General features: G+C 36.8%; 1 pseudogene; it reads left to right on the top strand.

The window, feature by feature from the left end:
• The first annotated feature begins 8467 nt into the window (after nt 1-8467).
• On the top strand, nt 8468-8832 carry LOC116556536 (annotated as a pseudogene).
• Nucleotides 8833-22183: the final 13351 nt, after the last annotated feature.

Here is a 22183-nt window from a genome sequence, read left to right as displayed (position 1 = left end):
TCCCCCATGTGGAGTGCATAGGCAAAGCAAGTTGTGTCTACAGAGGAAGCCAGAAGGAATATGATGAGGCAGCCAATATAAGAGGACATTATCGAAAAGATGAAAGATAACAAGGGTTGGAGGGGGCATGTGTCAAAAAGGGAACATTTGTGCACTGTTGGTGGGAATGTACATTATTAATACAGCCATTATGGAAAATAGTGTGGAAGTTTCTCAGAAAACTGAAAATATACCTAATGAATGACCCAGTAATTCCACTTCTGAGTATATATCAAAGGAATTGGAATCAGTATGTCAAAGAGATTTCTGCACTCCCATGTTCATTGCAGCATTATTCACAATAGCCAATATTGGAACCAATATAGGTCTCCATCATCAGATGAATGGACGAAGAAAATGTGGTATATGTACACAGTGTATTACTATTCAGTCTTAAGGATAAATCCTGTCACTTATGATAATATGGGTGATATGGTTTGAATATGTGTCCCTTCCAAATTTCATGTTGAAATGTGTTGGAGGCGGGGCCTGGTGAAAGGTGTTTGGATCATAGAGATGGATCCCTCATGAATGGTTTGACATCATCCCCTTGGTGATAAGTGAGCTTTTGTTCTGAGTTCTCACATGATCTGGTTGTTTAAAAATGTGTAGCACCTGCCCTCACCCTCTCTCTCTCTTGCTCCCACTACAACCATGTGAGACGCTGCTCCCACTTCACCTTCTGCCGTGAGTAAAATCTCCCTGAGACCTCCCTAGAAGCTGAGCAGATGCTGACATAATACTTCCTGTACAGCCTGCAGAACTGTGAGCCAATTAAACCTCTTTTCTTCATAAATTACCCAGCCACAGGTATTTCTTTATAGCAATGCAAGAATGGCCTAACACAGCAGATGATCCTGGAGGACATATGTTAAGTGAAATAAACTAGGCACAGAAAGACAAATACTGCATGATCTCATTTATATGTGAAATCTAAAAAGGTTGAACTCATTGAATTAGAGAGTAGAATGATAGTTACCAGAGTCTAGGGGAGGGGGATGATTGGAGAAAGGGTAGATGTTGATCAGATGGTACAAAGTTTCAGTTAAACAGAAGGAATAAGCTTTAGTGATTTATTGCAAAGAATTGTAGTACTAATATATGAAAAATGGTGACTATAATAAATAACAATGCATTATATATTTCAGAATTGCTGAGTAGATTTTAAATGTTTTCACCACAAAAAATAACTATGTGAAGTGACAGATTTGTTGATTAGCCTGATTTAATCATTCCACATGGTAAACATATATCAAAATATCATATTATATCCCATAAATGTATACAATTGTTATTTGTCAATTCAAAATAAAATAAAGGAAAGAAGTTACACGTATCAGGGGAGGGCTTGGACTGAATTACTCTTTAAAAATAGCTTTATTGAGGTGATCCAAGATGGCCAAATAGGAACAGCTCTGGAGTGCAGTTCCCAGCAAGAACAACACAGAGGGTGAGTGATCAACGCATTTCCAAACGAGTTTTTACTGCACTCAGACCAGAAGATTCCCAGGCCAAAAAGCATCATGAGTTTCCAGCATGGCTGTTTCAGCCCACGCCATGGGTTTCTGCACAAAAACTCACACAAATCTGGGCGGCTGTTTCAATTGGTGCCTGGAACACCTGAGAGACAGAGCCGCCCATTCAACTGAAGTCTTGCACTAGACAAGAATGCCCTCTCTTATCACTCCTATTCAATATAGTGTTGCAAGTTCTAGCCAGAGCAATCAGGAAAGAAAAACAAATAAATGGTATTCAATTAGGAAAGGAGGAAATCAAATTGTCTATTTGCAGATGACATGATTGTATATTTGCAAGACCCCATAGTCTCAGCCAAAAATCTTAAACTGATAAGCAACTTCAGCAAGTCTCAAGATACAAAATCAATGTGCAGAAATCACAAGCATTCCTATATACCAATAATGGACTAACGGAGAGCCAAATCATGAACAAACTTCCATTCACAATTGCTACAAAGAGAATAAAATACCTAGGAATACAACTAACAAAGGATGTAAAGGACCTCTTCGAGGAGAACTACAAACCATTGCTCAAGAAAATAAGAGAGGACACAAACAGATGGAGAAACATTCCATGCTCATGGTTAGGAAGAATCAATATTGTGAAAATGGTCATACTGCCCAAAGTAATTTATAGATTCAGTATTATCTCCATCAAGCAACCAATGACCTTCTTCATAGAACTGGAAAAAAACACCTTAACCTTCATATGGAACCAAAAGAGAGCCCGCATAGTGAAGACAATCCTAAGCAAAAAGAACAAAGCTGGAGGCATCACGCTACCCAACTTCAAACTATACTACAAGGCTACAGTAATCAAAACAGCATGGTACTGGTACCAAAACAGAGATATAGACCAATGGAATAGAACAGAGGCCTCAGAGGCAATGCCACACATCTACAACCATCTGATCTTTGACTAACCTGACAAAAACAAGCAATGGGGAAAGGATTCCCTGTTTAATAAATGGTGTTGGGAAAACTGGCTAGCCATATGCAGAAAACAGAAAGTGGACCCCTTCCTGACACCTTACACTAAAATTTACTCCAGGTGGATTAAAGACTTAAACATAAGACCTAACACCATAAAAACCCTAGAAGAAAACCTAGGCAAAACCATTCAGGACATATGCAGAGGCAAGGACTTCATGACTAAAACACCAAAAGCATTGGCAACAAAAGCCAAAATAGACAAATGGGATCTAATTAAACTCCAGAGCTTCTGCACAGCAAAAGAAACAGTCATTAGAGTGAACTGGCAACCAACAGAATGGGAAAAAATTTTCGCAGTCTACCCATCTGACAAAGGGCTAATATCTAGAAGCTACAAAGAACTAAAACAGATTTACAAGAAAAAAACAACCCCACTCAAAAGTGGGTGAAGGATATGAACAGACACTTTTCAGAAGGAGACATATATGAGGCCAAGAAACACGTGAAAAAATGCTCATCATCACTGGTCATTAGATAAATGTAAATCAAAACCACACTGAGATACCATTTCATGCCAGTTAGAATGGTGATCATTTAAAAATCTGGAAACAACAGATGCTGGAGAGGATGTGGAGAAATAGGAACACTTTTACACTATTAGTGGGAGTGTAAATTAGTTCAACCATTGTGGAAGATAGTGTGGTGAGTCCTCAAGGACCTAGAAATAGAAATTCCACTTGACCCAGCAATCCCATTACTGGGTATATATCCAAAGGATCATAAATTGTTCTGTTATAAAGACACATGCACACTTATGTTCATTACAGCACTGTTTACAATAGCAAAGACCTGGAACCAACCCAAATGCCCATCAATGATAGACTGGACAAAGAAAATGTGGCATATATACACCATGGAATACTATGCAGCCATAAAAAAAGCGATGAGTTCATGTCCTTTGTAGGGAAATGGTTGAATCTGGAAACCATCATTCTCAGCAAACTGACGCAAGAACAGAAAATCAAACACTGTATGTTCTCACTCACAGGCAGGTGTTGAACAATGAGAACACATGGACATAGGGAGGGGAGCATCACACACTGAGGTCTGTTTGGGAGGGCTAGGGGTGGGACAGCATGGGGTGGGGAGGTTGGGGAGGGATAACATTGAGATGATATAATGCCAGATATAGGCGACAGGGGGACGGAGGCATCAAACCACCTTGCCATGTATGTACCTATGCAACAATCCTGCATGATCTGTACATGTACCCCAGAACCTAAAGTACAATAAAAAAGAAAAAAAATAGCTTTATTGAAGTATAGTTTATACACCATAAAATTCAGCCATTTAAATTTTACAATTCTATGATTTTTAGTAAATTTATTATAGCATTGTGTGACTATCACCTCAATTCAATTTTAGAAGCTATTCATCACCCCCTAAATATTTTTATGCCTATTTTCAGTCAGCCCCAGCTATCCAGGCCAAGTACCAAGCAATCATTAATCTGCTTGAATTACTGTTAAGGGATTTGCTGACCCCAAGATTCTATGAAACTAGAATTCTGAGACGTGGGCACAGATACACTGCCCAAGATGTAAGCTCACTCCAGGAAATTCCAAAGGCATATTTTTTCTGAGAACACATGCCTTCCTTGCACTTGCCATTTTGACACTTAGCAGCTTTCCTCATTAGCACACCTTTCACACTGAGCAGCTTTGCAGACACCTGTTGATTATTTTGCTGTTAAGTGAGACCCTGGTATCCTAGAAATACTGAGGGCAAAAAGGCTGTGTCGCGTATTATAAATATCAACTTCTTTGCTAGTGTAGGCACTTTGCTTCCAGGTAATTCATTATGGATGAAATCAATAGAACACAAGGTTTTGAAAACTTTGAAGTGCCAGATGTTTTCTTCTGGGCTTTCCCTAGAGTGTTATCTTGTCCTGACTTCATGAAAGAAATGCATTTAAACCTTGTTCTCTTTGTCTCAGTGGAAAAAAATTGATGTTGCAATTAGAGATACCTGGAGTTTTGCTACCTATCCCTGAGAATGTGTATTCATATTGGAAACTGAGGTAACCTTTCTGGGACTGGGGAGATTCTGTTATTCTGTTCTTTAGCTCCTCTAAAAGCCCAGGAGGCCAGTTTCATTCCAATAGATAACTTTATAGTTGGGGTCAGATCCTTGATCAAATCTATCTTATCAAATAAATGTGACTAGGAAAGTGCCATCAAAATTAAGAAACAAGTGTAAATTTCTAGGGTAACATAAATAGCAAAGTAATTTCCAAATCCTATAAAATGGATACATATTTTCCCCAAGCCTGTTTTCTCATCTGTAAAAATAGGCCTAATTATAGCACACTCTGAAGTGTAAGAGTTAAATGTATTCAAGAATAAGAAAATAGAATTGTGTACAACATTTAAGATACATGTGGTACATTTTATTTTTCTTCTTTTATTTACATTGATTAAATGAGAAGTTCCACTTTGCTAATCTAGACAAACCATAAACAAAATTTACACATTCTGTTGTATTTCTATGATAACAAAGACAAAGTATAAATGAAAAAAATAGATTTATTTGACTTCACAAAGTAAAACAAAACATAAAAAAAAACTTTGTCGAAAAACACCGAAAGACATAATTTTAAAATCATTTTATCAGTTAAGAAACAAATTTGCAATATGTGTAATTGATAAATTAATAGTATTAATTTAAAAAATTCAGCTGGGCACAGTGGCTCATGCCTGTAATTGCAGCACTTTGGGAGGCCGAGTTGGGTGGATCAAAAGGTCAGGAGTTTGAGACCAGCCTGGCCAAGATAGTGAAACCCTGTATCTACTAAAAATACAAAAATTAGCCTGGCATTTTGGTGGGTGCCTTTAATCCCAGCTACTTGGAAGGCTAAGGTAGGAGAATCGCTTGAATCTGGAAGGCCGAGGTTGCAGTGAGCCATGATCACGCCACTGCGCTGCACTCTAGCCTGGGTGACAGAGCAAGACTCCATCTCAAAAAAAAAAAGAAAAAAAATTAGCTGGGCATGCTGGTACACACCTGTAGTCCCAGCTACCCAGGAAGCTGAGGCAGGAGGATTGCTTGAGCCTAGGAGATTGAGGCCACAGTGAGTCATGATTGCATCACTGAACTCCAGCCTGGACAACAGAGCAAGATGGTAAGACCTTGTCGCAAAAAAGTAGTGAATAGTATTAATATATAAAGTACACAAACAAACATTTCAATGAAAACACATGAATAAGAAATTCACTAAAAGGATATACCTACAAATATATTTTTAAAGTTTACTCTTGGTAAAATTTTAAAAATGCAAACTGCTTCTATAGCAAGATACTATTTTTCACCTACCAAATTAGAAAGGATGGAAAAGGTCAGTAATTGTCAGTGATGAGGACAATGTAGAAAAACAGACACTCTAAAATACACTGCTTTGTGGTATTGAAAATTGGAGAATTATGTGCAGGAGAAGAAAGGTAGACAGTCAGACACATCTATTATGCCCCCCCTGCCCTGTGCCAAATCCAGAATATCAGTTGTAGTGCTGGTAGTAGAAGGACTGAAGAGGGATCTAAAAACATAGGGGCTTTTTTCTTCTTCTTCCCATTTGGCATTCTTGGGAGACATCATATCTCACAGTGTCCCTGTATCAATATGGCTGACCAACTAGAAGAAAAACAAGTGTTGTGGAATGGTAAGGCAGAAAGAAATCCTGAGTTACTGTCCAGCAACTCCTGTCTCTTCTGTGGCATGGAAGACAAGAAGTTCTAACAGTCCAGGGTTATAAGGAGGACACACAAAGTAGCTGGTGTTATCTGTATGCAAGCCCACTGAGAATGTTGCTATAGGGGAAATGAGTGACCCAGTAGTGAACGGTTTCAAGGCACAACAGGGCTAGCCATTGGATGGGTGTTACAGCCATACTTCTTGGGATTATACAGTGATTGGAAGAACCAAAGGGGCAAATACAGCTGAGATGACACCACCAGCCCTCAGACCACAAAGTCACCAGTTGCAAACTTTAGCAAGTGCCAACAGGGCAAGCAGTGACCAGTGAACAAGGTTATCATCACCACTGGCTTGTGCATCCATGTTATCCAGCAGTAAAAAGGAAACTTATTAATAGGTATAACAACTTGGATGAGCCTGAGGGAAATTATGATGAGGAAAAAAGGCAATCTGCAAAGGTTATATGATTCAATTTGTATAAATAGAAACATTTTACATGCATATATTTGTTATTCTTGAAATAACAAATTATTGAGATAGGGAACAGACAAGAGAACAATCCAGAGCCTTTATTTTAAAAAGTCAGCACTGAATTTCTTAGAGTATCCAAACAGATAGAAATCTACTGAGATACTACCTTTGGGATATAAGTGAGTGATTACAGAGCTCTGCAAATAGCAAACATTGAAAAGAAATACTCAATTTTAACTAACAACACATACACCTATGGACAAAAGGCTTTTGTCTGTTTCTCATTAATACAACTAAAATCTATTTCCATTTACTTGTGGAAAGAAGATTGATTGTTTCATTTCTGCCTTATTACACTCTGAAAAATACCACTTACGTGCAGTGTTATCTTCCCCAATGTGCCATCAGATTAAAATTACTCATCCCCCCAATTCAGACATACATTTCTCTTGTCAGAACATATAAATTAGGGACAAAAATACAACCTGCATATTAGAATGAATAAGAACACATGCCAACAGATCAAATTATAAAAATTGTTGAGTCTCTTTAAAAATGTGTTAATATATTTATTGCGAAGGAAAATGAAAGGACCTGGGAAACAAAAGGAATTTTTACTTAAATTAATTTTATTTTATTTTGGGGATTGAATTTACAATCAGTTCTAAATTTCTACATCTTATTTTTAGGGCATTAAAAAGAAGCTGATGTGTGGTCCTTAAATATATCTGCTTAATATATTCATATACGTGGAAGCCCATCACATCTTCAATAAGATCATTTCTACCTATGACCAAAGCTTACTGCACTGCAGTAGCAGTCAGTGTCATTCATTATTGACCACTTCAAAGTTTGATCCAGTTTGCTTCTTGAGAATCTCAACTGCTCTACTCAACTGATGTTGCTAAGATATTGCCACATGATAGCTATCATTTGACACCTTACTTAGGGCCAGGCATTGTTCTAAATGTTTTACATGTATCATCTCATGTAGTCTTCAGGACAACACTGTATATATATAAATATTTGTATGTATTTACATTATTATATCTTTATTTGAGGAATTCATATATGGATAAAAGCTTAATCAAAAGCAAATGTTTCTAGATGCCTTTCTCCAGCTCTATTTCTTGCCTTTACAAATTGCAAGAAAAGTGTACTCAAAACTAAAGCACTTTGTCCTTTGGAAGTCCTATGGGACATCCAAAGATGTCCCATAATGTGTGGGCCAAAGGAGGTTGGCACTGATTCTGTATAGGGGTGGGACAGCATGTGGCGCTGCTCTCACCTTGTTTTACTTTGTTGTTGGGGCCTCCGAAAGGCTGAACTGGGTAAAGGTAGATTTTAAGATTAATGTAAGTGGAATATATATATGTGGATTTCATCATTTTAAGATGTAACAGAAATACTTCTTCATTTCAACTTGAGATTCCATCCCTAAATCCCCTAAGGGAGAGAGTATTATATTTTAACAAAATGCCATGTAACTACACAATTAACATAAGGCTTTGAATAGGCTACTAGTTGTGGATTTGACCTGCCCATGAAGATTCACCCACAAAAGTGACAACCATATTAATTCTCTGTGATAAGTGCCTCACTGTCACTATAAGCAACTGATCACTGCTGTCAGAGAACAACATATGTTCCAAGCTAGGGTAACTATATTTTCTGTCCTAGAAATTAAGAATCAGATTCTTTCCACCATCTCAAAGCCTGTGGAGGCCTGTTGGGAACAGGACTTCTAAAAGGCAAAGATGTCTGGAAGGTTGTGGTCCAAGGCTATTTTTTCTGGCTATAAGTGGGGTCTCTAGAACTAAAGGGAACATACATTTCTTCTTAAAATTGAAGGTGTTTATGCCTGAGATGAAACTGAATTCTGTTTGGGCAAGGAATGTGCTTATGTATACAAAGGGAAGAACACAGTAACTCCTGGCGGTAAACCAAACAAGATCATAATAATAATCTGGGGAAAGGTAATTCAGGCCCATGGAAACAGTGGCATGGTTCGTTCTAAATTCCAAAGTAATCTTCCTGTTAAGGCCATTGGACACAAAATTCGTGTGATGCTGTATCCCTCAAGGATTTATAATAATGAAAAGTAAATTTAAAAAGTGGATTTGTGCTTTTGTAAAAAAAAAAAAAAAAAAAAAAAAGAATCAAGATTCAGAAAAGGATAGAAATTCTCCTTGTCTGGCTTAAACTGAGGGTGTGGAAATTCACGGCCTATGGAGGGATGACACTGAGCACAGAGAAACAGAGATAGTTGAGGAAAGAAAAAGAGAGTAAAATACATGAACAGGGAGAAGATGTCCTGAGAGACCATATGCTATCATATATTGGGAGAGAAACAGAGAGAAAAGGGAAACTACCTTTGTTCTTCAGGTCAGGGTTTCTGTTTCCTGCTGCTGGGATTCTAAGTACTATATGTGTTTTAAAAATTTGCTTCAGCTCATTTCAAGTGAGACTCTTTTATTTACCCTAAAAGGAGCTTGACTGTTCCAGGTTTCAGAAATAGGAACTCTCTAGATGAATGCTGTCTGTTAAAGTTTTCAGCTTCACTCTGACACCTCTGGGCATTCATCTAAGCTCTCTCAGAAAAGCTTAAAAACTTTTTTTAAAGGCTAATGGCTGGGAGTTGAACTAGGTGACTTCTAAGAGCCCCCTCAACCCTGCAATTCTAGAGTGCTTTGCCACATAGTTACAGAGATTTTTATACCTTAGAAGGGGGTACATTGAGCATTATCTTAGAGAAAAAAGGCTTATTTTCACACAAAACCTATAATGAATATTCATGGCAGCATTATTAATAATGCCCAAAAAACAAGACACAGAACAAACATCCTTCAACAAGTAAATAATTAAACCATGGTCCATATGATGCAATACTACTCATTAATAAACAATAAAAAATATTATTATTATTGAAATTATTATTTTCAACTTTTAGGTTCAGGTACATGTACAGGTTTGGTTTTTGGGCTATTATATGATGCTGAGGTTTGGGGTATAATTGATTCCGTCACTTAAGTACTGACCAGGTACCTAACAGATAGTTTTTAAACCCTTGTACCCCTCCCACTCCACCCTAATAGTCCTCAGTTTCTGTTGCTGCCATCTTTATATCCATGAGGATCCAATGTTTAGCTCCCACTTGCAGGTGAGAACATGTGGTATTTGGTTTTCTGTTCCTGTGTTAATTCACTTAGGATAATGGCCTCCAGCTGCATCTATGTTGCTACAAACGTTATGACTTTTGTTCCTTCTTATGGCTGTCTAGTATTCCATGGTGTATGTGTGCCACATTTTCTTGATCCAATATGCCATTGATGGGCACCTAGGTTGATCCCATGTCTCTGCTATTGTGAATAGTGCTGCATTGAACATGAAAGTGTATATGTCTTTTTTGTAGAAAGATTTGTTTTCTTTTGGATATATACCCTTTTCTCCTAAGAGCACTTCTTCACTTCAATAAACCACATACATCCAAAACTCTGTCTCAAGCTTGCCTACTAGGAAATCTTATATAAGACAGAAGCTTGGCAGTGGCCAACCAGTTACTTAGTTTTTTTTTTTTTTTAAAGGAATAACTAACTGATTAACATTAATTTCATAAAAATACCTGCTCTGCTTTTCAGATGCTTAAAATGACTAAAAAGAGATATTTGCCAAAAACTGATGCTATCCAACAAGTAAGTTCACCTGAACAGACTGACTCAGACACAGGTATTAAATCTCTGTGCCTGGTGCCATGGGAAGGTTATGTTAAACCCCCAGATTCCAGTTTCACAAGATATTTCCTACAAAACAGAACTCAGCAAACTAGGGCCCATGGGCCAAATCTGGCCTGCAGCCCATGTTTGTATAACCCATGAGCTAAGAATATGTTTTATATAAAACATATATATATATAAAACATATATATGAGCTAAGAATATGTTTATATATGTTATATGTATGTGTATATATACACATATATACACATACATATATATACATATATATGTATATATATGTATGTGTGTGTGTATATATATATATGTATACACATATATACATATTCTTCGCTCATGGGTTATACATTTTTTTTTTTTGAGATAGAATCTTGCTCTTGTCACCCAGGCTGGAGTGCAATGGCATGATCTCAGCTCACTGCAACCTCTGCCTCCTGGGTTCAAGCGATTCTCCTGCCTTAGTCTCCCGAATAGCTGTGATTATAGGCACCTGCCACCATGCCCAGCTAATTTTTGTATGTTTAGTAGAGGGTTTTGCCATGTTGGCTAGGCTGGTCTTGAACTCCTGACCTTGTGATCCTCCCACCTTGGCCTCCCAAAGTGCTGGGATTACAGGTATGAGCTATCGTGCCTGGCCTGGTTTTATATTTTTAAATAGCTGAAAGAAAAAATAAAATAAGAATATCTGTGGCATGTGAAAATTACATGCAATTCAGATGTCGGCATCCATAAATACAGTTTTATTGAAAGCCAACCATAACCATTTGTTTACATTTTGTCTGTGGCTCCTTTCAAGCTAAAGCAGCAAAGTGGAGTAGTTGACTCAGAGATCATGTGGCCTGCAGAGCTTAAAGTATTTACCACAGTATTTGCCTTTACAGAAAATGTTGCTGAACATGCTGTAAAAGAATGAGGGACTTGAATCCTGTTGTGTTTGATGAAGCTCATTTTAAATAGCTAATTCCAATTGTTACAAAATTTCCGTTTTTCTGTGCTAACAAGTTTGAACTGAGCAGAGAACAAGGAAGTAGTTAGTTGTGCATGTGGCTAATAGGGTAAGGAACACTGAATCAGAGGTAAAAACCCACAAGGAGAAAAAGGAACATTGCAGCCTTGGAAGATCCACAGGCAGTCTTTGCCACTAAGAGAAAGGAAGAGGCTGACCTGCAACAGAGCAGACTTGGAGAGCTGGGAAATAAGGTAGGGGGCTAGCAATAAACTCATAGAGCTAAAACAAGTGAAAGTCAGTAATTGCCTTTCAATAGTGTCTAAGCCCCAGGAGCTCCATTAAAGTAGCCAAAATGGATTGAATTCCCACTGGGGGAAACACTTGCCATTGATCTCGCAGACCCATCCAGCAATCTTGCATCTTAGCAGGAATGATTACTCTCCAAGAAATCTTGCCCAGATGCCTGCGTCCATCACTTTCCCAGTGACTGGAAAAAGCATCCTAGGCAGGATGAAGTTAGCATGATAGATTCCTGCAGCACAAGCCAAAAACGGGAGAATGTGTGAAGGTGAGATCATTCAAATTCAACTCACATGTGTTTGATACAGAGCAAGGTTTTTGCATGCGTGTTGTTACTCAATTATAAGCCCCGACTGACATATGGAGAAACTAAGATTTGGACAGTTTTAAAATATTTATGCAGGATTACAGTATTAGTAAGTGAATGTTATTTGAAAGTAGTAATGTTAGCAAACTAGACAGGTATCATGAGGTGAGCGAAAAGGTGACAAGGGGAAGAGGGAGGTGGTAGGGGTAATCCCATTGCATGTAGGAACCTAAGTGGCCACCCCTGGATCTGGGCATTGGACTCCATAGATTCAGGCTAGCTACTAGAGGGGGCCTGGGACCGGGGGTGGACACATTAAAGAGGTTGGAGACAAAGAAAACAATTCAAGCTATAATGTGGGTGAATACAGAGTTCCCTATAATATGTAGTGTTTTCAGAAAAGGAAAGGCTTCATGCATGGTGATTAAGAACATGGATCCGGGAACCAAACTGCTTACCTACTTAGGTGTGTGACCTTGGGCAAGTAACTTAACCTCTCTGTACTTCAGAAAAATGGGACTAATAATAGTACTTGTCCCATGAGGTCACTATGAAGATTAAAAGAGGTTAATATTTGTAAAATGCAAATATAACTTTACTAAATAAAGTAGATAATGGAGATTATTTGTATGTACTTATGAACACTGGAAAACCAGTTTTCCAGGAAAAAAAAAAAAACAAAACCTTTTAAGGTTTAATTTGTAGCACTTGTTCATTCCTGTGGTATAAATACTCCCACCATATCAGGTTTTAAGATACCAATGTAGCATCATTGAATGCAAAATTGGGAAGAAGCATGTATAGTAGCATACCGTCATATGGTATTTCTACCATACAGATAAAATAGATATAATTGACCTCAAGAGCATAATCATATAGTCTAGTAAAATAATTAGGAATATTTGAGTACTACCTTTGCTTTTAAAATAATTCATTTAATTGTAAGCTTATATAATTTAATTTTTAATATAGGCTATGTTTAACAATTGGCTATAAATTCCTGAAATTTTATCAATTGTCCCTCATGAGCTGGTATAAGGCAAATTCAGTACACCAGAAATGTGTACTTTTGAGACATTTAGCCCTGTCTGTGTGGCAAAGGAGAAAGATCTGTGGAAAGAGTCAAAGAGTCCTATTATGGTTAATTTTATGTGTCAACTTGACTGAGCCATAGGGTACCCAAATATTTGGTCAAACATGATTCTGGGCATTTCTGCGAGGGTGTTTTTAGATGATATTAACATTTAAATTGGTAGACTAAGTAAAGCAGATTTCCCTTCCTAATGTGTATGGGCCTCATCCAGTCAGTTAAGTTTAGTCATAAGGGACATGGAAATCAAAGCAACAGCAGATACCACTTCACACCCAATAGGACAAGTATAATTAAAAAGTCAGAGTAACAAGTGTTGGTACAGATTTGAGAAAAAATGGAACTCTTATAGCAGGTCTGGAGGGAATGTAAGATGGTGCAATCATTTTGGAAGACAGTCTGGCATTTCCTCAAAAGGTTAAACATAAATGGTGTTGGGAAAGCTGGCTAGCCATGTGCAGAAAGCAGAAACTGGACCCCTTCCTGACACCTTACACTAAAATTAACTCCAGATGGATTAAAGACTTAAACATAAGACCTAACACCATAAAAACCCTAGAAGAAAATCTAGGCAAAACCATTCAGGACATAGGTGTAGGCAAGGACTTCATGACCAAAACACCAAAAGCATTGACAACAAAAGCCAGAATAGACAAATGGGACCTAATCAAACTCCACAGCTTCTGCACAGCAAAAGAAACAATTATTAGAGTGAATCGGCAACCAACAGATTGGGAAAAAATTTTTGCAGTTTACCCATCTGACAAAGGGCTAAACATAAGGTTTTAATTTGACCCAGCTATCCCGATCTTAGATATACACTCAAGAGAAATGAAAACATATGTCCACATTAAAACTTGTACATAAATGTTTATAACAGCATGATTTATTATAGCCAAAAGTGTAAAAAATCCAAATGTTTATCAACTGATTAGTGGATAAATGAAAAGTAGCACATTCATGTAATGAAACCACAAAAAATGAATGAATTACTGATACATGCTGCAACATGGATGAACCTTGAAAACATTGCACTAAGTGAAAGAAGCCAGTCACAAAATATAACATGTTATATGATTTCATTTATATGATATGTCCAAAATAGGCAAATTTACAGAATCAGAAAGTAGCAGTTGCCTTGGGCTGAAGGGGATGTGAGGATTGTTAAAGGGGATGAGGTGATACTTGTAATTAAAGGGCACTGAGTTTCTCTTTGAGGTGATCAAAATGTTTAAAATTGATTGTGTTGATGGTTGCACAACTCTATGAATATATTAAAAAACTATTGAATTGCACACTCTAAAGGGGTGAATTGTATGGCATGTGAGTTGTATTTCACTAAATCTGTTATCAAAACAATAGCTAATATAGACATTAAATAGATGTCAAATAGTCCAATTTACCAAATAAACTAATAGCCCATGGTTCCAACCACAAAGTGGAGAATGAAGCTATGTATTTATATGATAGTTTGATATTTTTCACCATGAAGATTTGAATATTTACATCTAATTTGCCTTTTCCTCCCACTTTCTTTTTTTTTTTTTTTTTTTGGGACGGAGTTTCGCTCTTGTTACCCAGACTGGAGTGCAATGGCCCGATCTCGGCTCACCACAACCTCTGCCTCCTGGGTTCAGGCAATTCTCCTGCCTCAGCCTCCTGAGTAGCTGGGATTACAGGCACACGCCACCATGCCCAGCTAATTTTTTTGTATTTTTAGTAGAGACGGGGTTTCACCGTGTTGACCAGGATGGTCTCGATCTCTTGACCTCGTGATCCACCCGCCTCAGCCTCCCAAAGTGCTGGGATTACAGGCTTGAGCCACCGCGCCCGGCCTCCTCCCACTTTCTTATTGTTGTTCTCTGTCATGAAAACTTCTTGTATGAAAAATAACAAATATTTATTTAAATCATAATTACTTGACAAATGAATGGACTGAATTGGAAATTATTTTCCAATTTTCACATATACATTCTGTTAGAAATTTCAGATTATATAGGGATTATCTATATTATGTATTGATAAAAAATGATATAATCAATGCATTATTAAGTTCAATAATGTTTGGCAGACATGCATAATTAGCATTTTCTATTTACATTGCTTAATAAAAGTAGAATCTCATAGCATTCTAAAGATTGCATTAATTTGTATCATGATGCCACAAAAAGAAAGGAAACTTGAAGTCTTCATTGATGGACTGGAAGTGAAAATAAAAAGCAGGCTCATTAAATTCTCCACTGATACTCAATTAGAAAGTTTCCCACACTGGGAAGGACATTAAAGTTACATAAATAGATCTAGAGAGTGTGAGTTGATGTGAACAAGAATAAAACTATGGGAATTTAACCTGATCAATAACAAGGTAATATACTTGAAGGAGATAAAATAACTATAATGTATTTGGAGGACAGTGTGACCAAAGATAACCAGAAAGTTCAGGATAAATACAGACAGAAGTAAACATTCAATCTGACACAAAGAGCCTATAGTCCATATTGGACGTAGGATCCCAATATAGGAATAGGAATTTAAATGGCAAAGTGGAGTACATTTAATGAAAACCACACTCACACAGTGGTTAAGAACCTAGGGCCCAGAAACAGAGAGCTTGAGCCCCAACCTTCATTCTGCCATTTAGTTATATAAATTAATTTACTTCTCTCTATTTAATTCCCCTAATATATAAAATATAAATCATAACTTCTTTTCTCACAGGAATAAAGAATATAATCCTGGCTGAAGAACCTAATACAGTGTCTGGAACTCTAGGACCAATATATGTCAGCAATTCTAATTATTATTATTTTTATTACTATTTCAGCAGCCTTCTAGTGGTTGCTCTTGACTCCAGTCAATACTCTACTCTGTCAGAGTGGTCTTTCTAATGAACAAATGTGAAACTATTTTTTTTTGGTTTAAAACATTCCCTGACTGCATGAAGCCTGTGGTCCAAAGTCTGAATCATTTACATGGCACATAAAGCTCTTCAAGCTCCAGCCACAGTCCTTTTGCTACCATTATATCTAGGTATTCCCTTCTGTGCACTTTGTCTTTCAGTTGACCCAACCTTTTACTCCTCTTGGAACTCCAAATCTTTACACAGACTATTCCTTTTTCCCAAAATGGGGAAAAAAATCCTGTTGAGAATTGTGAAATATTTGTAATTTCTACCCTACTAGAAACCTGACAAGTTAGTGTGGATTTCATGGATGCAATCAGAGGACAGGAAGTCCCTGTGTTAGAGACAAAGACCTTTATTACTCCCAGTACAGCACAAAGCATTAGTTCATGCTTGTGTCAGTTTTCCTTGACCCCCAAATTCCATAAAGGCAACACAGAGAGGCCCAAATAGATGTTACACACACACACCTAAGTCACAGCTGAGGGAACTTAATATTAGAAAATTAAAGTATTTTTATAAATGGCTGCAAGCAAACCTGCCTGATCTTTGCCCCAGGTGGAGACATATCGTTATTATACTGAATAGCAAACAAATCTGCCAACTGTTCTGCAGAGGGACACTATTTCTAGCTTCCAAGGCTCTAGAAACATATTTGCCTAATATTACAGATGATAAAACAAACAACAGCCTGTCTCTATTTAAAATATTGATATTTTTCATTATTAATTTTTGCACTAATTTAGATTTTTTAAAAATATTGCATTAAAATATTTATTTTGATGACTGAACTTTTGGCATCCCTTTGAATTTTGTGCCTGAGAAAATTAGGATCTCAATAACTTCACCATAATCTGACCACGCACCAAAATGCAAAAACAAAAAACAAAACAAAAATATACGAATATAGGTATACCTCGGAGATATTGTGGGTTCAGATCCAGACCACCACAATAAAACAATTATCACAATAAAGCAAGTCACATAAAATGTTTTTGTTTCCTACTGCATATAAAAGTTATGTTTACACTACACTATAGTCTATCAAGTGTTCAGTAGCATTATGCTAAAAATATATACATACCTGAATTTAAAAATAATTTATTGCTAAAAAATGCTAACAATCATCTGAACATTCAGTGAATCATAATCTTTTTGCTAAAGGAGGGTTTACCTCAATGTTGATGGCTGCTGACTGATCAGGGTGGTGGTTGCTGAAGGCTGAGATGGCTGGAACAATTTCTTAAAATAAGACAACAGTGAAGTTTGCCATATTGATTGACTCTTCCTTTCATGAAAGATTTCTCTGTAGCGTGTGATGCTGTTTGACAGCATTTTACACACAGTAGTACTTCTTTTGACATTGGATTCAGTCTTCTCAACTCCTACTGCTGCTTTATCAACTATGTTGATGTACTATTCTAAGTCCTTTTTGTCATTCCCATGATGTTCACAGCATCTTCAGCAGAGGTAGATTTTATCTCAAGAAACCACTTTCTTTGCTCACCCATAAGAAGTAACTTTTCATCCTTTAAAGTTTTATCATGAGAAAGCAGGAGTTCAGTCACATCTTCAGAATCCACTTCTAATTTCTAGTTTTCTTGCTATTCCCACCACATCTGCAGTACTTCTTCCACTGAAGTCTTGAACCCCTTAAAGTCACCTGTGAGGCTGAGTAAACTCCTTCCAAACTCCTGGAAGTTTGACCTTTTCTCATGAATCATTAATGTTTTTAATGGCATCTAGAATAGTGAATCATTTCCGGAAAGTTTTCAATTTATTTTGCCCAGTTCCATCAGGGGAATCACTATATATGGCAGCCAAAGACTTATAAAATATATTTCTTAAAAAGTAAGACTTGAAAATCAAAATTACTTCTTAATCGATGGGTTGCAGAATGGCTGTGTGGCAGCAGGCATGAAAACAACATTAACCTCCTTGTACATCTCCGTCAGAGTTCTTGGGAGACCAGGTGCATTATTAATGAACAGTAATATTGTGAATTTTTAAATATTCAGTAAACCCTGCTGTAAACAGATGTGCTGTCACCCAGGGTTTGTTGTTCCATTTCTAGAGCACAGATAGAGTAGATTTAGCATAATTCTTAAAAGCCCTGAGATCTTCTAAATGAGAAATCAGCATTGGCATCAACTTCAAATCACCAGCTATATTTGCCCCTAAGAAGAAAGTCAACCTGTCCTTTCAATCTTTGAAAGCAAGCACAGGCACTGACTTTTCCTCCCTAGCTGTGAAAGTCCTAGATGACATCTTTGCCCAATAGAAGACTGTTTCATATACACTGAAAATCTGTTGTTTAGTGTAGTCACCTTCATGAATTACCTTTGCTAGATCTTCTGGATAACTTGCTGCAGCTTTTTCATTGGCACTTGATGCTTCATCTTCTGCTTTTATGTTAAGGAGATGGTTTCTTTCCTTAAATGTCATGAACCAACTCCTGCTAGCTTCTAACTAGCCTTTTTCAGCTTCCTCACCTCTCTTAGTCTTTGCAGAATTGACAAGAGTTTCGGCCTTACTTTGGATTAAGCTTCGGCTTAAGGGAATTTTGTCACTGATTTGATCTTCTATCCATACTCCCCAAACATTTTACATATCAGCCATAAGTCTGTTTCACTTCCTCATTATTCCTGTGTTCATTTGGGTAGCACTTTTAATTTCCTTCAAGAATTTTTCCTGTGTATTCACAACTTGGCTAACTGGTGCAAGAGGTTTAGATTTTGGTCTATCTATCTTGGCTTTCAACATGCCTTCCTCATGAAGCTTAATCCATTTTAGCTGTTGATTTAAAGTGATAGACATGTGACTATTCCTTTCCCTTGAAAACTTAGAGGCCATTGTAGGGTTACTAGTTGGCCAAATTTCAATATTGCTGTGTCTCAGGGAACAGGAAGGCCTGAGGAGAGGGGGAGAAATGGAGGAACAGCTTATCAGTGAAGCAGTCAGAACACACACACAAAACATTCATTAAGTTCACTGTCTTCTATAGGTGTGGTTTATGGCACCCCAAAACATTTACAATAGTAACTTCAAAGATCACTGATCACAGATCACCCATAACAGACACAATAACAAGAAAAAAGTTTGAAATATTGTGAGAATTATCAAAATGTAACACAGAGAAATGAAGTGATCACATGGCATTGAAAACATGGTGCTGATAGACTTGCTCAATGCAGAGTGGCCACAAACCTTCAATTTGTAAAAACATAGGAAACATTTGACCAAAATGGTAGAGTAGAACGAATATAGCTTCACTCTCTCACATAGAAAACTAAAAACAATATCCAAAAACAAGATTATTACCAGTAGTATTCCAGAACTCAATTTGAGGCTAAGACAATCCCTGGAACCATAGCGAAGTGTAAACTTTGAGCATAAGTTAAGAGAAACAGACTTCTCAATGTCCCTCCCCAAATCTGACAGGCACTGCATGTAAAAAATTCCTCCTGAACTCACAGTTTCTACAAAGAAAAAAGGGAGATATAGGCATACTTCCAGCCTCCCCAGCATCTTAGTTTCTTTTGCAAGAAAACCATTCCTGCCTCAAACCACAAGAAGCATCATGAGTGCCTGTATGGAGAAAAACCTCTGAGGGCAGCTAGAGATACAGAGGGAAGGCTTAACTAGCAAACAAAGCATGTAAAATCCTGTGTTTTATCTCATCCAAAGGAGGTATCAAATCAGGGTGGCTGATCAGCAGCATCATACTGTAGGAGGCATATTCTATGGGTCTTATGGACATGAACCTCTAGGTAGGCTTCCCACACAGCTGGAGTATTCTTTGGGACACCCACTTGAATCAGAGATGGGCAGAACTCCCTACATGGGGGAAAGCTGAGGCAAGTCATGGTGTAAGGCATCATCTAGTGCCAAAAAGAAGGCATTAATTTAGGATTAAGGGGACTCAACAGGCAAACTGCAAGGAACCTCTAAGCAAACATACCCTAGAAAGAACAAAACAAGCCAGACAGCAAATACCAGAATAAATAACTAATCTTTCAATATGAGAACATAAACATACATCTACAGAAAATACTGGCAAACAGGGAACCATGCTCTTCCCAGATGAACAAAGTAAGATGGCAATATGTGAGCACTTAGATCAAGAATTCAAGCTAGAAGTTCTAAGAAAACTCAGTGAACTCCAAGAAAACATCAAAAAGCATCTGAAATTTATCGGAAAAATTTAACAAAGAGATTAAAATAATTTTTAAAAATAAAACAGAAATCCTGGAATTTAGAAGTACATTTGCTAAACTGAAAAATGCATTACAGGCTCTTAACAGCAGAATGTAACAGAAGAAAGAATCAGTGAGTTCAAAGAGAAGACATTTGAAAATATACAGTTGGAGGATAAAAAAAGAGAAAAAGCTATATGAGTGGATTACACATCATATGTATAAATGATTAGATGATAAATATACACACACATATATATGATTAGGTGACAAATCTATCAAAATAATAATAATAGCAGAAACCTGTTAAGAGAAAGCAATGTAAAAAGATGTAAATTGTGACAATAAAAAATAAAAATGTTGTGGGGGCGGTGCAATAAAAGGGTAAAGTTTTTGTTGTTTTTATTTGTTTCTTTTCTTTGTGATCAAAGTTAAGTTGTCGTCTGTTTAACATAACTTGTTATATCTGTAAGTTTTTTTTTTTTTTGTATGGCTCATGGTAACCACAAAGGAAATACTTATAATAGATACACTAAAAATAAAAAATAATGAATTAAATTATACTACCAGAGAAAATCACTTAAATGCAAAGAAAAGCGACAGGAAAGGAGGAAAGAAAGAGAGGACTTTCAAAACAACTAGAAAACAAGTAACAAAATGGCAGTAGCATGTCTTTACCAATCAATACTAACATTGAGTGTAAATGGGAACTAAATTCTCCAAGTAAAAAACATCAAGTGGCTGGATGGATTTAAAAAAACAAGACTCAACTATATGCTGCCTATAAAAAATTCACCTCACCTATAAAGACACACACAGACTGACAGTAGGGATGGAAAAAGATATTCCAAATGGAATATGCAAATGGGAACCTAAAAACAGCAAGAGTCGCTATACTTAATTTAGATAAAATAGACTTTGGTCAAAGACAGAAAAAAGAGGCAAAGAAGGTCACTATATAATGATAAGAGGGTCCATTCAGCAAGAAGATATAGCAATTGTAAATATATATGCACCCAGAATAAAAGCATCCAAATTTATAAAGCAAACATTAATAGAGCTAATGGGAGAGATAGACTGCAATACAATAATAACAGGGGACTTCAACACACCACTCTCAGTAATATATCATCCAGCCAGAAAACCAACAACTACAAAACATTAAGCTACACTATAGACCAAATGTACCTAACATATATTTACAGAACATTTTACCCAACTGCTGCAAAACAAACATTATTCTTATCAACGCATGGAATATTCTCCAAGATAAACCATATGTTGGGCCACAAAACAAGTTTCAACAAATTAAAAAATTTGATATCATATTGGGTATTTTTCCTGACCACATTGGAATAAAACTAGAAATCAGTAACAAGAGGAACTTGGAAACTATAAAAACACATAAAAATTAAACAAGATTGCTCATTAATCCTGAATGATCAATGGGTCAATGAAAAAATTAAGAAGAAAATTAAACATTTCTTGAAAAAAATGAAAATGGAAACACAATATACCAGAAACCATGGGTATAGCAAAAACAATACTAAGAGGAAAGTTTATAGCAATAAATACATACAACAAAAATGTAGAAAGATTCAAATAAACAACCATCAACACACCTCAAGGAACTAGAAAAGCAAGAATAAACCAAACACAAAATCAGTAGATAAGTAAAGTCAGAAATGAAATAGGAGACATAACAACTGATACCACAAAAGTAGGAAGGATCATTAGAGACTATTATGAACAACTATATGCCATCAAATTAGAAAACCAAAAAGAAATGAATAAATTCCTGGAGACAAACAACCTACCAAGACTGAATCATGAAGAAATAGAAAACCTGAACAGACTGATAATAAGTCATGAGATCAAAGCAATAATAAAAAGTCTCTTATCAAAGAAAAGCCCAGGACCTGATGATTTCACTGTTAAATACTATCAAACCTTTCAAGAAGAACTAAGGCCAATTCTACTCAAACTATTCAAAAA

Source organism: Sapajus apella, unplaced genomic scaffold (assembly GCF_009761245.1).
Source record: "Sapajus apella isolate SASKATOON/1434 unplaced genomic scaffold, GSC_monkey_1.0 scaffold17, whole genome shotgun sequence".
NCBI lineage: Eukaryota > Metazoa > Chordata > Mammalia > Primates > Cebidae > Sapajus > Sapajus apella.
This window is presented reverse-complemented; position numbering and strand designations above follow the sequence as displayed.